Source organism: Scyliorhinus torazame, chromosome 7 (genome assembly GCF_047496885.1).
Source record: "Scyliorhinus torazame isolate Kashiwa2021f chromosome 7, sScyTor2.1, whole genome shotgun sequence".
Classification (NCBI taxonomy): domain Eukaryota; kingdom Metazoa; phylum Chordata; class Chondrichthyes; order Carcharhiniformes; family Scyliorhinidae; genus Scyliorhinus; species Scyliorhinus torazame.
This window is the reverse complement of record NC_092713.1, coordinates 210,553,453-210,568,874: the sequence shown is the minus strand read 5'-3', so window position 1 is coordinate 210,568,874 and position 15,422 is coordinate 210,553,453. Positions and strand designations below refer to the sequence as shown.

The 15,422-nt window shown below is 44.4% G+C and overlaps 1 protein-coding gene across 7 annotated transcripts in view; it reads right to left on the bottom strand.

Moving 5' to 3' along the window:
- LOC140426821 (uncharacterized) overlaps positions 1–15,049 on the bottom strand; it is a 416,125-nt gene extending 401,076 nt beyond the window's left edge. For 3 of the 7 annotated variants that reach the window (XR_011948298.1, XM_072512039.1, XM_072512038.1), the window contains exon 1: positions 14,021–14,646. The gene's annotated coding sequence lies outside the window, so the exon portion shown is untranslated. Of the gene's footprint in view, positions 1–13,500; positions 13,520–13,815; positions 13,895–14,020; positions 14,647–14,677; positions 14,712–14,969 lie in introns of those variants that run through there. The other 4 variants (XM_072512040.1, XM_072512042.1, XM_072512041.1 and 1 more) reach the window with 4 other exon arrangements.
- Positions 15,050–15,422: the final 373 nt, after the last annotated feature.

Sequence of the window (15,422 nt, the reverse complement as noted above, 5' to 3'; positions counted from 1 at the left end):
GGAAAGGAAGAAATCGCCTTGAGCAAAATGTCACAGACCTGAAAAAAAAAACCAAATATGTTATACTTTGGGAGTTGAAATTCATCCAACAGCTCCTCGAAACAGACGCATTTCCCCTCGTCCCCAAACCTCCCCAGCCACTCCCTCCCCCATGAGGAGTCCAAACCAGTCAGCACAAACAGATGATTTCCACAGATTGGGGCTAACATCGACATGTAATATGTTGCCAGAACTGCCTCCAAATCCTCAAGAGTGGCCACTGCTACAGGAGTTGGAAGTAACTTTTGTGGGAGAAAACAGAAGTGGAGCAATAGCAAAGGCCCTCGAAATCTAGTCCCTATACATGGTTTCTCGGCCTTTTGGCTGAGATCAAGCGCAAGATGAGGTGCAACACCTTTTCTTTTCAGCTTGAATCTTGTAGGTCTCTCTTGAGACCATGAATTGGCTTCAATTTGAATTGTTTTTTGGAGCAAGCAGTGAGTTGGATTGTCCACTCTGCACATTGGCTTTGTAACTTTAAGTATGGGATTTAAAACAATGTTTAAATAATTTTAACTATACAAGAGGCTCAACAGGGATTCGAGCTCTTCACTTCCCTCGCACTGAGATGGACAAACCATCCAAAAATTCCATCATGTGCAACCTTATCCTCCAGGGGCTTCGATTTATAGATGCTTTGGTAAAAGGCCTCAAAAGCAGCACTGGGGCAGCACAGTGGCACAGTGGGTTAGCCCTGCTGCCTCACGGCGCCGAGGTCCCAGGTTCGATCCCGGCTCAAGGTCGCTGTCTGTGTGGAGTTTGCATATTCTCCCCGTGTTTGCGTGGGTTTCACCCCCACAACCCAAAAGATGTGCAGGCTAGGTGGATTGGCCATGCTAAATTGCCCCTTAATTGGAAAAAATTAATTGGGTACTCTAAATTTATTTTTAAAAAGCAGCATTGACCTTCGCTGGGGCAGAGACCAACCCACCACTCAAGTCCCTCACCTGCACTACCTCCCAGGAGTAGCCTGTCACCTGTGCGAACAGGTGACTAGCTTTCTCCCCTTATTCATAAAATGTCTCCCTCAAGCGTTGCAGTTGGTGCATCACCTTGCCCATCAAGAACAGCTCAAATTCCATCTGCGACTTCTTCGTACTTGCCAATAACTCGGGATCAGGCAAGCGATACTGGCGGTCCACCAACCTCGGCCTCTCCACCCTTTCACTGTTCTCTTTATGTGCACTGTGGGAGATTATCTCCCCCCTAATGACGGCCTGCTTCCCATAATGTGGAAGGAGACATAGTCTCACACCTGTTAACCTCAATGTACTCCCCAATGGCAGAGGATATCCCTTCACAGAATCCTTTGTCTGCCAACGCCGTATATAGTCTCCACAGGGGGTGCCAAGAGTGGCCCTGCTCCAACATCTAATCCACAAGATCTGAACCTTCTTCACCCCAGAAAGGAGAGGCCTACCGAACTCAAAAAAGTTTGAGAGAGTCGACCTGGTAGGGAGGCGGTGGCAGTATTGTCACTGGACTAGTTAACCAGAGACCCAGAGTAATGCTCTGGGGACCCAGGTTCAAATCCCACCACTGCAGAAGGTGAAATTTGAATTCAATAAAAATCTGCAATTAAAAGTCTAATGATAACCACAAAAACATTGTTAATTGTCATAAAAAAACATCTGGTTCACTAATGTCCTTTAGGGAAGGACATCTGCCGTCCTTACCTGGCCAACATGTGACTCCAGACCCACAGCAATGTGGTTGACTCTTAACAGCCCCCTAAAGGGCAATTCGGGACAGGCAATAAATGCTGGCACACATCTCATTAATAAATATTTTTTAAATGAGAAAACTCTTTCTCACTTGAATGTACAAATTGCCACCCGTCTGCCCCCTCCTCCATCTGTTCCATAAAAACTAATAATGCTTTTGGCACTCACGATGCGCACCAACCCCCCCCCCCCCGCCCGCAATTAACTGGTGCAAGTCCAGGTCGGGAATAGAAGCCAGCAACTTGTTGACAAAAGCTGTATCGTCCAAATCCAGCACATTCAAATGACCCAAGATCATCAGAGTACCTGCCAACAACCCATTAGCGATCACATACCTCCCATTTGGATCCGCCAATATTTTAACCAACAAAAACGATACCCTTTTATTAATCAAACTCCCCCCCCCCGGCACTACTATCAAAGCCTGAATGGAATATCTGCCCCACCCAGTCCTTCCATAGCCTTGTCTGGTCCTTGATCCGCAAAAACACCACATCAGCATTCAAACTCTTAGGGGTGTGCAAACACCCTGGATCTCTTCACTGGGCCATTCAACCCTCGTACATTTCAAGTGACCAGCCAGATAGGGGGCTGTCCAGCCCCACCCCCTCCCATCCAAAGTCAGCCATTTCCACCATGTGGGGTAATCCAGTAACTGCCCAGAGAATGCCGATACTGGGCCCACAAACGATGGCTGTCAACCACACCCCCCACCCCCAAATCAGAAGAAAGAAAGAAGTTGTACTCACCAAAGAACAATACCCTCACCTCCCCCCACAGCTTGCCTCTAACCTCTACCACACTCAAAAAAAACAGTAAACAGCACAAGGGTAAATAAAGTCTCCCCCGTCCCCCTCCCCCATAAATAAAAACAGAAATCCTAAACTCATCATTAAAACTGCCCTAATGTAATAAGCTGCAAGTACCCCCACCACCCCACTCCTGTTAGCTAACTCTACAGCTGAAAGGGAAGCCCCGCTCGGAGTAAAAACAGAACAAATAACCATAACACCAACCAGCCCGCCATCCACATCCAACTTTAATAGTCAAAGAAATGAAGTACCTAAACGAACAGAAAAAATACAAATACAAACTCCGAAATGCCCCCCAAAAAACACAAATCCAAAAATTTCTTGCCCTCGCCCAAAATAGAGATCATCCGATAAATACAATTTATAGTCAGCCCAACCCCAACCCATGGTTCTTCATAAGCGCATCTGCCCCCTCCGGCGCATCAAAATAGTCTTTCAGAGAGGCGTGTAGGGTATACCACATCAATAGAACATTGTTCCTGTTCTTGGTGAATGCACCAGGCCTCTCAGCCAGTTCCACCCCCACATCATGGTAGAGCCTAATGGCATGGCTCTCCCATTTATAGAACCGATCGTCCTTTGCCCACCACTCGCTCCTTCTCTTGGCAACTATGGAACGACACGATGATCATCTGCTGTGGTTCACCAGAACGGGGCTTTTGCCTGATTGACCAGAGAGCCCAATCCAACTTGGGAGGGAATGTCATTCCACCCTCCCCCACCATCTTCCCAAACATCTGCAACATGTATTCCGTTGAGGCCTTCCAGAACCTCGCAGTGGCCCTCCGATTCTCAAGTTCTGCTTTCTGGAGGGATTCTCCAGATCGTCCACCATGGCCCTCAGTGCCTTATTATCCCCGGCTACATGCGCCGTCACCGCTTCCAGGGAGGTGATCTGGTCGCTCTGGCTCAAGAGGTCATCTCCACACCCTGTATCACCGCACCTCACACCTTTACCGTCTGGTCCCTTTTTGACAATGCTGCATGAATTGGGGCAAGGGCCTTTTCTATTGCTCGAACATTGTCCTCAGACAGCCTCTCGTAACTTTTTAGTTCCGCTGCCAAGATGCCTGTAAGCATCTCAGCAATCAGTGGAGTGGCCAAAGTCACAGCAGGAACCTCTGCCGCCATTTTCTCAACAAAGTTCGAGAGGATTCCACATCCGAGGATGATTCTTTATTTGTCTGCTGCCAGGTCTTGTACTTTTGGTATTCCTTTTACGTGATAACCTTATCCCATCATACTAATAAAGTTCCCCCCCCCCGCAAAGAACCGGGTGAAAAGGGCCAAAATCAAAGTACTCTGGCGGTAGCCACCTCATGTGCAACTGGTTAGTGATTTATAAATCTATAATTCCCAATTCATCTTTTCCAATTAAGGGGCAATTTAGCGTGGCCAATCCACCGACCCTGCACATCTTTGGGTTGTGGGGGGGCGAAAGCCATGCAAACACGGGGAGAGTGTGCAAACTCCACACGGACAGTAACCCAGAGCCGGGATTGAACCTGGGATCTCTGCGTCGTGAGTCAGCTGTGCTAACAACTGCGTCACCGTGCTGCCCTTGACAGTCAGCAAGATTGACAACATTTAACATTTCCTTTACCCTCATCAGAAACCCAATTTTAGTATCTCCACACTGCGCTAGCAAACACAGAAGAGACCACTAACCAAACCTGGGAAATTCCCAGACTACAATGCTCAGTATAACATCAGTCCACTGACCAACTGAGAAAATCAAACTAGCCAATATCTTGGAATAGCAACCAGACCGTTCCTTCCCAGCAAAAGTGAATAAGAAAGTCAACCCCATCTACAAATAAATGTTTTGCCCAGTCATAGTACCAAAACAGCCCTTACGAAACTCAGAAATTACATTTTCTGCAATTGGTCTTATTCAAGATGACTCCTGGGTAGTCAGCTACCCAAGGACTCTTCGCTGTGAATCTCTCAATCCTTGCCAATCCAAAGCCATCCTTTTCTCTTTCTCCCTCGCTCTCCTTTCTTCCGCTGTTCAAGTTCCCGTGACTCTAATAGCAGGTACATGCATTTTAGCCCAAAACTATGAATTGACTACTAGCTTAAACCCCCAACCTGTGACCATGCCCTGTGTTCTGTAAGCTCTATCTTCCCACAAACTCAACTTTCAAATTCCTGGGCTACTCCAGACTGCACTGAATTTACCCCTACTAAGAACCAGCTGCTATCCGTGTTCTGAGGTTTAAATTTTCATGTCACTGCTCAATTTACAGCCCTTTCCCACTGCTGCTGTAACTGACAGACTGGGGTAGCCAAACCCCTGTTGGCTCGTTCTAGGTCACTGGGTTTTCAACTTTAGTTAGAAACTGTTCCTGCCTCTCCACTATTTCTGGACCTCCAATTTTGCCACCATCTTTCTGTTTGTCCCACATCACTTGCTGGACCTCAAGGAAATACTCCATCAGTTCATCTTCAATGCAGTATTGTCAAGTAGCTTCTCAACTTCACATGCCCATCTGCTGTCTTCGAACTTGGACAAGAGCTCATGTTGACTCCACCCTACTAATTTTTTAACAATTTGATCATGGCATGTGGGCAATGTTGGCAAGACCTGCATTCCTCTCACATCCCTCAAAAATTTGGCAGTGAGTTGGCTTCTTAAACTACTGCAGTCCATTTCATTTAGTAATACCCAGTGCTGTTAGGGAGTGTATTCCAGGTTTTTGATCATAACAGTGAAGGAAAAATGATATATTTCCAAGACAAGATGGTTATGCACCTGGACGTTGTAGGTGGTGGCTTTCTCATGTACATGCTGCCCTTGTTCTTCTAGGTGTTGTGGTCACTGATTATGGAAGGTGTTGGCAAAGGACCTCACACCTATGCCAATGTTCTCCAACAGGCCTCTGAACTCTCTAGTTTCAATCCTACAGTTGTTTATCCATTTGCATTTCTACAATCAGTTTTTTATGCAGGTTTTATGGTTGCTATACAACCAGGTCTATCCAACTTGTCTCTTTCATTTGTCCAAATACAGGTGTATTTTGGCTGCTACTTCAGACTCGAGCCCCATCACTTTGCCTTTTATTTATTCTCTTCTTCTGACTCTCTTCATGCCTCAAGACAGTCAGAGAGATCTAGGTGTACAGGTTCACAGGTCACTGAAAGGGGTAACACAGGTGGAGAAGGTAGTCAAGAAGGCATACGGCATGCTTGTCTTCATTGGCCAGGGCACTGAGTATAAGAATTGGCAAGTCATGTTGCAGCTGTATAGGACCTTAGTTAGGCCACACTTGGGAGTATAGCGTTCAATTCTGGTCGCCACACTACCAGAAGGATGTGGAAGCTTTAGAGAGGGTGCAGAAGAGATTTACCAGGATGTTTCCTGGTATGAAGGGCATTAGCTACGAGGAGCGGTTGAATAAACTCGGTTTGTTCTCACTGGAACGACGGAGGTTGAGGGGCGACCTGATAGAGGTCTACAAAATTATGAGGGGCATAGACAGAGTGGATAGTCAGAGGCTTTTTCCCAGGGTAGAGGGGTCAATTACTAGGGGCCATAGGCGTAAGGTGCGAAGGGCAAGACTGAGAGGAGATGTACGAGGCAGGTTTTTAAAAAAAATTTATATACACAGAGGGTAGTGGGTGCCTGGAACTCGCTGCTGGAGGAGGTGGTGGAAGCAGGGCCGATAGTGACATTTAAGGGGCATCTTGACAAATGCATGAATAGGATGGGAATAGAGGGATACGGACCCAGGCAGTGTAGAAGACTTTAGTTTAGACGGGCAGTATGGTCGGTGCAGGTTTGGAGGGCCGAAGGGCCTATTCCTGTGCTGTACTTTTATTTCCTCTCAGGTACTCACAAATCCCTATCCTAACCATTGATTACTGACCTTAACATTTCTACTCACCTGCCACAATTCCAAGCTTGACTCCCTCTTAGTTGAACCTACAGCTTCCTTCTTGGCATCCTCCAACAAACCATCAAGGTGTTCACTACTGGTTAATTACTAGCAGTAACCATAAATGTCCCATCGTACTCACTCACCAACCTGCCCATCCATCAAGTCTGCAATAGGCTACTCTTGCCAATCTCCTCACCTGGCCCAAGGGGACAAACGATCCTCTCCTCCTCCTATTTCTTATCCTTCTCACCACTAACTGTGTGCACTCTGTCAATGGATCAGCTATCACTAGAACCCCCTCCAGTTCCCTGCAGAATATGTATTCACTTGTGAACAAAGCCCATGAGGTTACTGCAAATGATTGCACTGGCATTATGCTCTTGATGGAACCCTTGTTGAGGGGCAAGGACGCCTTTACCCTAAATAAATTCTCCATGCCTGGCTAGATCTTCCAACTCTTGCCCCACCCCAATAGTTACAGCAACATTGTGGTTCTCATCACACTCTGACTTCAGTTCCTGTGTTTTAAGCATCTCACCTGAATCATAGAAGGAGGCCATTCGGCCCATCGAGGCTGCACCGGCCATTGGAAAGAGTATCCTTCTTAAACCCACATCTCCACCTTATGCCCGTAACCCAGTAACCCCACGTGACCTTTTTTTAGACACAAAGGGCAATTTAGCATGGCCAATCTATCTAACCTGCACATCTTTGGACTGTGGGAGGAAACCGGAGCACCCGGAAGAAACCCACGCAGACACAGGGAGAACATGCAGATTCCGCACAGTGACCGAAGCAGGGAATCAATCCTGGGACCCTGGAGCTGTGAAGCAACAGTGCTAACCACTGTGCTATTGTGCCGCCCAATTCAAATTCACATTCTCTACCAAACATTCTCAAGATATATTCAGTTTTCCTCCCTCGACTCCAGTACTTAAGCAACTTCTCATCCTCAAATGATTTCATCCACCATCTCAACTCATCCCACTCTCTCCCCAGAGTTCATTTATCCTCTCTTATTCTCTCCCTCCATGCAAACTCCCCAATACATAGTCATGGCCATCCTCTTGACCTTGCCATCTTTTGTGACATTGCTACTCCTATGATAAGGTCACTAATAAGGCCATCTCTGATCACTTTCTGGTATTACTCTCCACCCTTCTTCTTTCTTCATCTATCCCTGAAAAAAAACTATGTCCCCCAATTTACTTTGGCCTTCCATTTAACATGACATTTGTGATACTACGGACTCACTCAAATCACCCTTGCATCCTTCTTTAATGCCATCGACTCTAATATAACCATTACATTTCCCTTGTCCTAATACGGACTTCATTTCTGCACCTTTACATCCAAGAGGCGCAGACTTGAGTGGATATGGCAGACAACTGGTTTAGCCAATCAGTATCAGACCTAGCTGAACAACAAAGCACTGGAGTCCTGCTCTCACCTGCCAAAACTGCTCACTATTACAAGGTCATCATGGAATGCAATAACACCCAGAATCCTTTATTTGCTGTAAACTGCCTTCTCAAAACATCCCTCCCCCCGCCCTCAACTCTGATCTCCAACAAGTGCAAGGAATTCATGAACCTTTGTCATTATCATAGAGACCATCGAATCACTTGGCTCTGCCAGTTCCATTCTTTGCCCTCATCCATCAAACCCAGCCCTGAACACAGATCTTTCTCTAGCTTCTATTCTATTCCCCCTTCATGCCCATCCCACCCTTGAGATCCACATCCTGTCTCCCTGTCCCTATTGCTACTAAACTGCTGCCCAACCAATTTCACTTCTCGTTCTCCTGCTCGCAGATAGTTAACAATTAACTTCTCATGTACTGCCCCTCTTCATCAAACCTGCTGTAATCACCTCTCTCTCCTTAAGACAACCCTCAACCCACCATCCTTGCAAATTACTGCTCCATCTCCAATCTCCCTTTCACTCGGAAGTCCTTGAATGATAACTCCCAAATTTATGCCCATCTTTCACAGAACTCCATGTCTGAATCTCTCCAATCAAGTTTCCACCCCACCTCTGTATTGAAATATCCCTAATCAAAGTCACAAATTACATTATTTGTCAATGTAACAAAGGTAAACTATTCCACCTAGTTTTTCTTTACCCATATGCAGCCTTTGACACAGGTAACCACACAATCTTCCTCCAATGCTTCCCACCCATCTTACAGCTGGGTGGGAATGCAATTACTCATTCCATTCTTCAGTATCTAACGATATCCAGAGAATCAACTGCAATTCTTTCCCTTCCACTCATTGCCTCTGGTATCCCCCATGGATCTATTCTTGCTCCCCATCTATTTCGCATCTACACACTGCCCCTCAGGAACATCATCCTCAAATGCAGGAACAGGTTTCACATGAAAAATAAAAATAATTGCATTTATGTAGATCTCTTCATGACTCCAGGACATCTCAAAAACATTTTACAGCCAATGAAATACTTTTTAAAACGTAGGTACAGTAGTAATGTAGGGAACACAGTCAATATGCACAGATTATACTCCCACACACAGCAATGTAGTAACCACATATTCAACATTAAAAAAAAACAATTGAGGGATAACTATTAGCAAGGACACTGGGAAACCTTGCCTGCACTTGGTCGAGTATGTTCTTCTGGCGGCATGGAATCTTTTACATTCACCCGAGCAGACAGATAGGGCCTCGATTTAAAATCTCATCTGAAAGACAGCACTTCCGACCACTACGGCACTCCTTTAATACTACACTGGAGTGTCAGCTGGATTTTTGAGTTCAAATCCTAGAGTGGGACTTGAACCCAGAACCTTGTAACTCAAGTCACACTTACACTAAAATACATGTTGACAACACTCAGCTCTACATCACCACAATTTCCTTTAGCCCTGTCATGGTTACATTATCAGACTGCTTGACAAAATCCAGGAATGGATAAGCAGAAATTTCCTATTAAATATTGAGAAGACCAAAGCCATAGCCTTTGTTCCAGACTACAAACTCAATTCCCCCTCCCTGGCAAGAGCAAGAGGCTGAATCAGACCATTCATGCAAGCATATGAATTCGGAGCAAGAGTAGACCATTTGGCCCCACAAGACTCCTCTGCCATTCAATAATGGCTGATCTGATTGTAGCCTTAACTCCACATTCCACCTACCCTCTCTTGTTAGTCAAGAATCTAGTTAATCTGCATTAAAAATATTCAATGTCCCTTCCTCCACAGCTCTCTGGGGAAGAGAGTTCCAAAGTCTCATGACTTGAGAAAAAAAATTCTTATTTGTCTTAAATGGGAGACTGCTTATTTTTAAACTGTGTCGGGGGCAGCATGTGGCACAGTGGTTAGCACTGGGACTGCAGCGCTTGAGGACCCGGGTTCGAATCCCGGCTCTGAGTCACTGTCCGTGTGGAGTTTGCACATTCTCCCCATGTCTGCGTGGGTTTCACTCCCACAACCCAAAGATGTGCAGGTTAGGTGGATTGGCCACGCTAAATTGCCACTTAATTGGGAAAAACATAATAATTAGGTATTCTAAATTTACTTATTGTTTTATTTTAAACTGTGGCCCCTAGTTCCAGTCTATTTTTTAGCTTTGAAGGATAAATTATTGTTGTTTTTTTTTTTTTTTAATTTAAGAGTAGCCATTTTTTTCCCCCCCCCTAATAAGGGGCAATTTAGCAAGGCCAATCCACCTAACCAGCACATCTTTGGATTGTAAGGGTGAAACCCACGCAGGCATGGGGAGAATGTGCAAACTCCACATGGACAGTGACCCAGGGCTGGGATTCGAACCCGGGTCCTCAGCGCCACATCGAAGGACAAATTATAAGAAGTGATTTTAATGGACCAGCCTTGCATCCCTGGAATATAGCAAGTTAAGAGGCAACTTGATTGAGGTTTTATGATTTTGAAAAAGATTTATCAGGTAGAGAGAGAGAATCTTTTCCTGATGTTGAAGGAGTCTTCAAAAGGGGACATAACATCAAACTCAAAAGATAGGGGATTCAAGGGAGAAATTAGGAAACACCCCTTCATGCAAAAGGTGGTAGAAATGTCAAACACTTTCTTACAAAAAGCACTTAGATGCTGCTCAATTAATTTTAAATCAGAGATAAATAAGATTTTTCTAGCCAAAGAACATAAAACATACGAGCCAGAGTAGGTCATAGACTCATAGAATTTACAGTGCAAGAGGCCATTCGGCCCATCGAGTCTGTGCCAGCCATCGGAAAGAGCTATCTACACCCATACCTTCACACTATCCCTTCACCTCCACCCTGTCCCCGTAACCCCACCTAATCATTTTTTTTTTTACACTAAGGGCCATTTAGTATAGCCAGTCCACCTAACCTGCACATCTTTGGAAGGAAACCGGAGTACCCGGAAGAAACCCACGCAGACATGAGGAGAACGTGCAGACTCCGCATAGACAGTGACCCAAGCCGGGAATCGAACCTGGAACCCTGGAGCTGTGAAGCAACTGTTCTTCCTTGAGCTTATTCCGTTATTCAAACGTCACGACCGATCTTCTACCTCAACTTCACCTTTGCGCACAATCCCCATATCTCTTAGTACCCAAAAATATATCAACTTTTGTCTTAAATATTTAGCCCACAACAAAGCATTCAGAACCTTGAGGCAGAAAGTTCCAAAGATTTACAATCCTTTGAGTGAACAAATTTCTCATCTTTTTCTGAAACTGCGAGCCCCAGTTCTAGACGAATGGAAATACCCTTTCAGGATCTATCCTATCAAAGCACCTTAAGAATTGTACATGCTTAAACAAGATCAACTTCCATTCTCCTAAATTCTAGGGAACATAGTCCTAGTCAACTCAAACTCACACCAGGCTTCTGTCTAGTGCACCTTCATTGCAGTCCCTGGAGGGAAAGAATATCCTTGCTTGGGCAAGACAGCCAATTGTGTACAGCATCACACCTGTGGCCTCATCAAGACCCCATATGCTTACAATAAGCTTCTTTATACATACGTCAGTAACTTTTGGAATTAAGGCCAAAATTATATTTGTGCTCTTAATTGCTTGCTGTATCTACATATTTTTTGTGGTTCATATGCAAGGACTCCCAGGTCCCTTTGAATGCCAATATTTCCCCTTCTCAACCATTTAAACATCTTCTGCTTTTCTATTCCCCCTCCTCCCCCCCAAAGTGGATAACCCTCCCACATTGCACTGACACCTTGTTGTCCACTCATTTGGACTATGTACCTTTGAAGCTTCTTTGCATCCGCCTCAGTGTACTTTCCCACCTAGCTTTGTATTGTCAACAAGTTTGGATACATTACATTCAATGCTCTCATCTCAGGAATCCACAATTGCTTTTACTGAATTCTTTTTGAGATACTTAGAGAAGCTCAATTAATAAATATATTTTTTTTAATGAAGCCAACGCAGATGGATTAAATTGAGATGCAGATGAGCTATTGAATGGCAGAACAGAGACAACAAGCAGAAGAGCTTATTCCAGTTACAACAGCTCACAAAACTTCAAATCAAAGTTATTCCAACCACACAGGAGCAAAGAAGTTTGGATAATAGTACTTTTCTGGCCTGCAGATGTTCAAAGCTACCTCACCTGGACTAAAACTAATCAAAACAGCAATAATGCCAGCACACCATCCACCAGCTTAAAACATCACTCCCTCTACCACTGACACACATACAAGATGCACTTCAAATCACCAAGGCTCCTTTGAAAGCATCTTCCAAGCCCATGACCTCTAGAACAGCAAATGCATGGGAGCACTACGATCTGCAAACTACTTTGCCATTCTCTCACCTGTCAAAACCAGGAAATTCCTTTACTAACTATATTATGGACTTAACGACACCAAACAAGACTGCAGCAGCTCACAAATGCAGCTCACCACCACCTCATGGGAAATTACGGATGGCACCAAATGGTGGTCTTGCCTGTGATATTCACAACCCATGAAAGAATAAAAATGTACTGTTGTTTCCTTCAATGGGATTCCCACTCTTACTTCGGAAAAACTACCATGCTAATGTTCTCCATCCTAAAGGATGAAACTGTGGTACCGCTCAAGTCACTCTCCTGTAATTTTTTACTTTTAAATATCATCAGGCTCTTGGACTGTTAAGAGCATAAAAATTAAGCCTCTTCCTCTCCTCATCTGACATTCATAGATGCTCGCTTCCAACAAGAGCCAAAAGCAGTTACACTGAAAAGCTGACCAATTTCCTCTTCTATCTCAGGTGATGTAGCACTTCTTACTGCTTTTGTAACAGATCAGCTAATACGGTGCAGTCCAGAGACTGAGCAGTGTAATATCATTGCCTGTGTGGCTCAATTTACCACTTTTAAAACTTGTTGAACCACTGGGAAAATTGCAGAGTTTTGTAAATTAACTCATCAAATGTAGATCACACTGTTTGGTTCAATGTCAGATAATGCATGAAGACTCAATATCTTAATCAGACCACATATGAGCAATCACAATTTGAATTTTAAACCAGCCTATTTCAACAGCTTAAAAAGGAAAGACAACTACTTATATGAAATATTTTAACATTACGTTACGCAGGCATTCATGAAACATCACAAAACATGAAATTGCAAGGTCGCATGAATCTACATCCAAAGACATTTTCCATTAAAGCATTGCTTACATCATTTCTTTCAAAATGATTTCAAATTATATATCCACCATTTATATACATATTTTTGGATGTTTGAGGGAGAAGCAAAACTTATTCTCAAACAAAATGGATTTACATTGTGGAAGCCGCTAATAATTATAGAAATATTCCAAGTCAGAATTCACATTTCCTAGCAGCTGAACACAAACATATGGCAGAATAACAGGATGGAAAAATGTTCAATTAGCAAAAAATTTACAATGGTACATTATACATCTTTATATTGTTTTAGTATTAAATATACCTATGCCAAAGAAAACAGGAGAGCCACAATTATATTCAAGCAAATGCTTCTTGACCATCTTGTGCTGTCCTAGGCCAACTTTAAACCACAACAAAATTGGTATTAAGTCAATTGCAATTTTACCTCCTCTCCTCATGCTTTCTGACAGGTGGTCTTTTTAAGTAATGGGGGGGGGGGGGGGGAGAGAGGAGAGCAGGAAGTGGGAAGAGAAAAGAAATTCGAAAATATAAGCAATAAACTCTGGCCATGTAGGAGCCTAAATTCGACCCACTTCAAGTAGGCCTTCTAAAGTATGTTGCATCTTCAAATGTAAATTTAAGGAAATATCACAAGTACAAAATGCAAAAATTTGACATTTCTTAAAATTGTTGCATGCATTATATCCCATCAGATGACCTTCATCCTTATTTAAAATACTGTAACTCCACTGCATTGTACATTATGACCACTCTTGCTCCTCCTCTTGAATAACCTTCTAGAAATGTTAATATCTCGATCTTGAAGAGTCCAATAAGATCTGCAATGAAACAACATCGTCTTACCTGCCCATTCATTAAACCTCAAATTTTACTCTGATTTGAAACTCGATTTACAAACTGGGAATGTTAAACCCCCCTGATGTCAGTCTTGGGCTCCAACTCACCTTAACCTTTCTTCCTCTCGATTGCCTTCGGGTCCCGTACTCCTTCCTTTTGCAATGACAGTTCATTTAAATTAACGACATTTTACCTTACTTTGTTTAAAGATCGTATACGTCTATAATTCCCCACAAAAAAAAAATCACACCCGAGTTGGATTAAGCTCTTGTATGAAAAGTTCCTGATGCAACATGGCTGCCCTTCATCCTCAGTTATCCTAGCACACTTGTACTATCAAGGGGGGCGGGTGAGAACGTAGGGGACAGATAGAGAAAACAAAAATAGAGCAGACACCAAACGTGACCGCTTCTTTGTTTTTCTCCCCCCCACCAGAAAACCCCAAATGCGGCTCAATACCCTCCCCCAAATCTCTCAATAGCCCTGCATTTCAATGCTGCTCCACAGTACTATTGGCTGGTTGTCCTAGGCCTAGCTTGGTGGACAGTGTCTCCTTCCTCCACCAACCCCCACCCTATACACATACACACCAAAAAACGGACCCTATGTTGCTAAAAGTATTCCTTCCCCACCCTATACACAATGCAAAGAAAATGTAGTAGCCCCCGACGGCCTTGATTTCAATATTGACCGTGCAGGTTCGCATTTTTTTTTTAATCCTCCCCTCTCTCCCTCTCTCTCTCCCCGTGTGTCTGTGCACTTACCGACTTGTCTTGTTGTTGGTGACAGCCCGGCCGCTCTCAGCCAATCAGCGTCCGCTCCTCTCCCACCCACCCCTCCCCCAGCGGCCGGCAGCAGGCGCGAGCCGCCGCCGCGAGTCCCCTACACGAGTCTGAGCTCGAGCCGTGCCGCCGCCCAACGGTCACCAGCTCCTCACCGCCTCGCCCCCCCCAGCCACCTCTGCACCTACATCCCACACACAACCACCGTTCTCCGTGCATTGGAAATAAATCATGTTAAAATAGTTCTTTTTATCCCAAACCACCACTGACTTACTTTCTTGCTTTACCCCCCTCAACTCGGCGCCATTCTGCGTCACTTCCGCCATCTTAGGTTTCACCAAGACCCTGATCACTTTGTAATTTTTTTTAATATAGTTAGTCAAATACGATCACGTTAACTGTTTTTCTATTGTGATTGATATCCTGGGCCATCGTGTTAACACGATGGGTGAAGTTCAAAAAATGGAACACCCTTTTACAATGGGGGGTTGCCTGCCATTGTGGGTGCTGACATGTCTTGTTTGCGCCTCCATTTTCCCCGTGATCAGATTTTAAAACGTGCATGTCACTTTTGACTTCCATTGGCCGCACACCTCTTAAAAGCCTAATGTCTGTCAGTTCCTGTTTGCAAGAGGCTCCAGCAAACCTGCCTTTTCGTTTGCAGAAGACCCAAATTCATGCAAAAGGGGGGCTCGACTAGAGTGGAATACAAATGGCACCCTGAGGG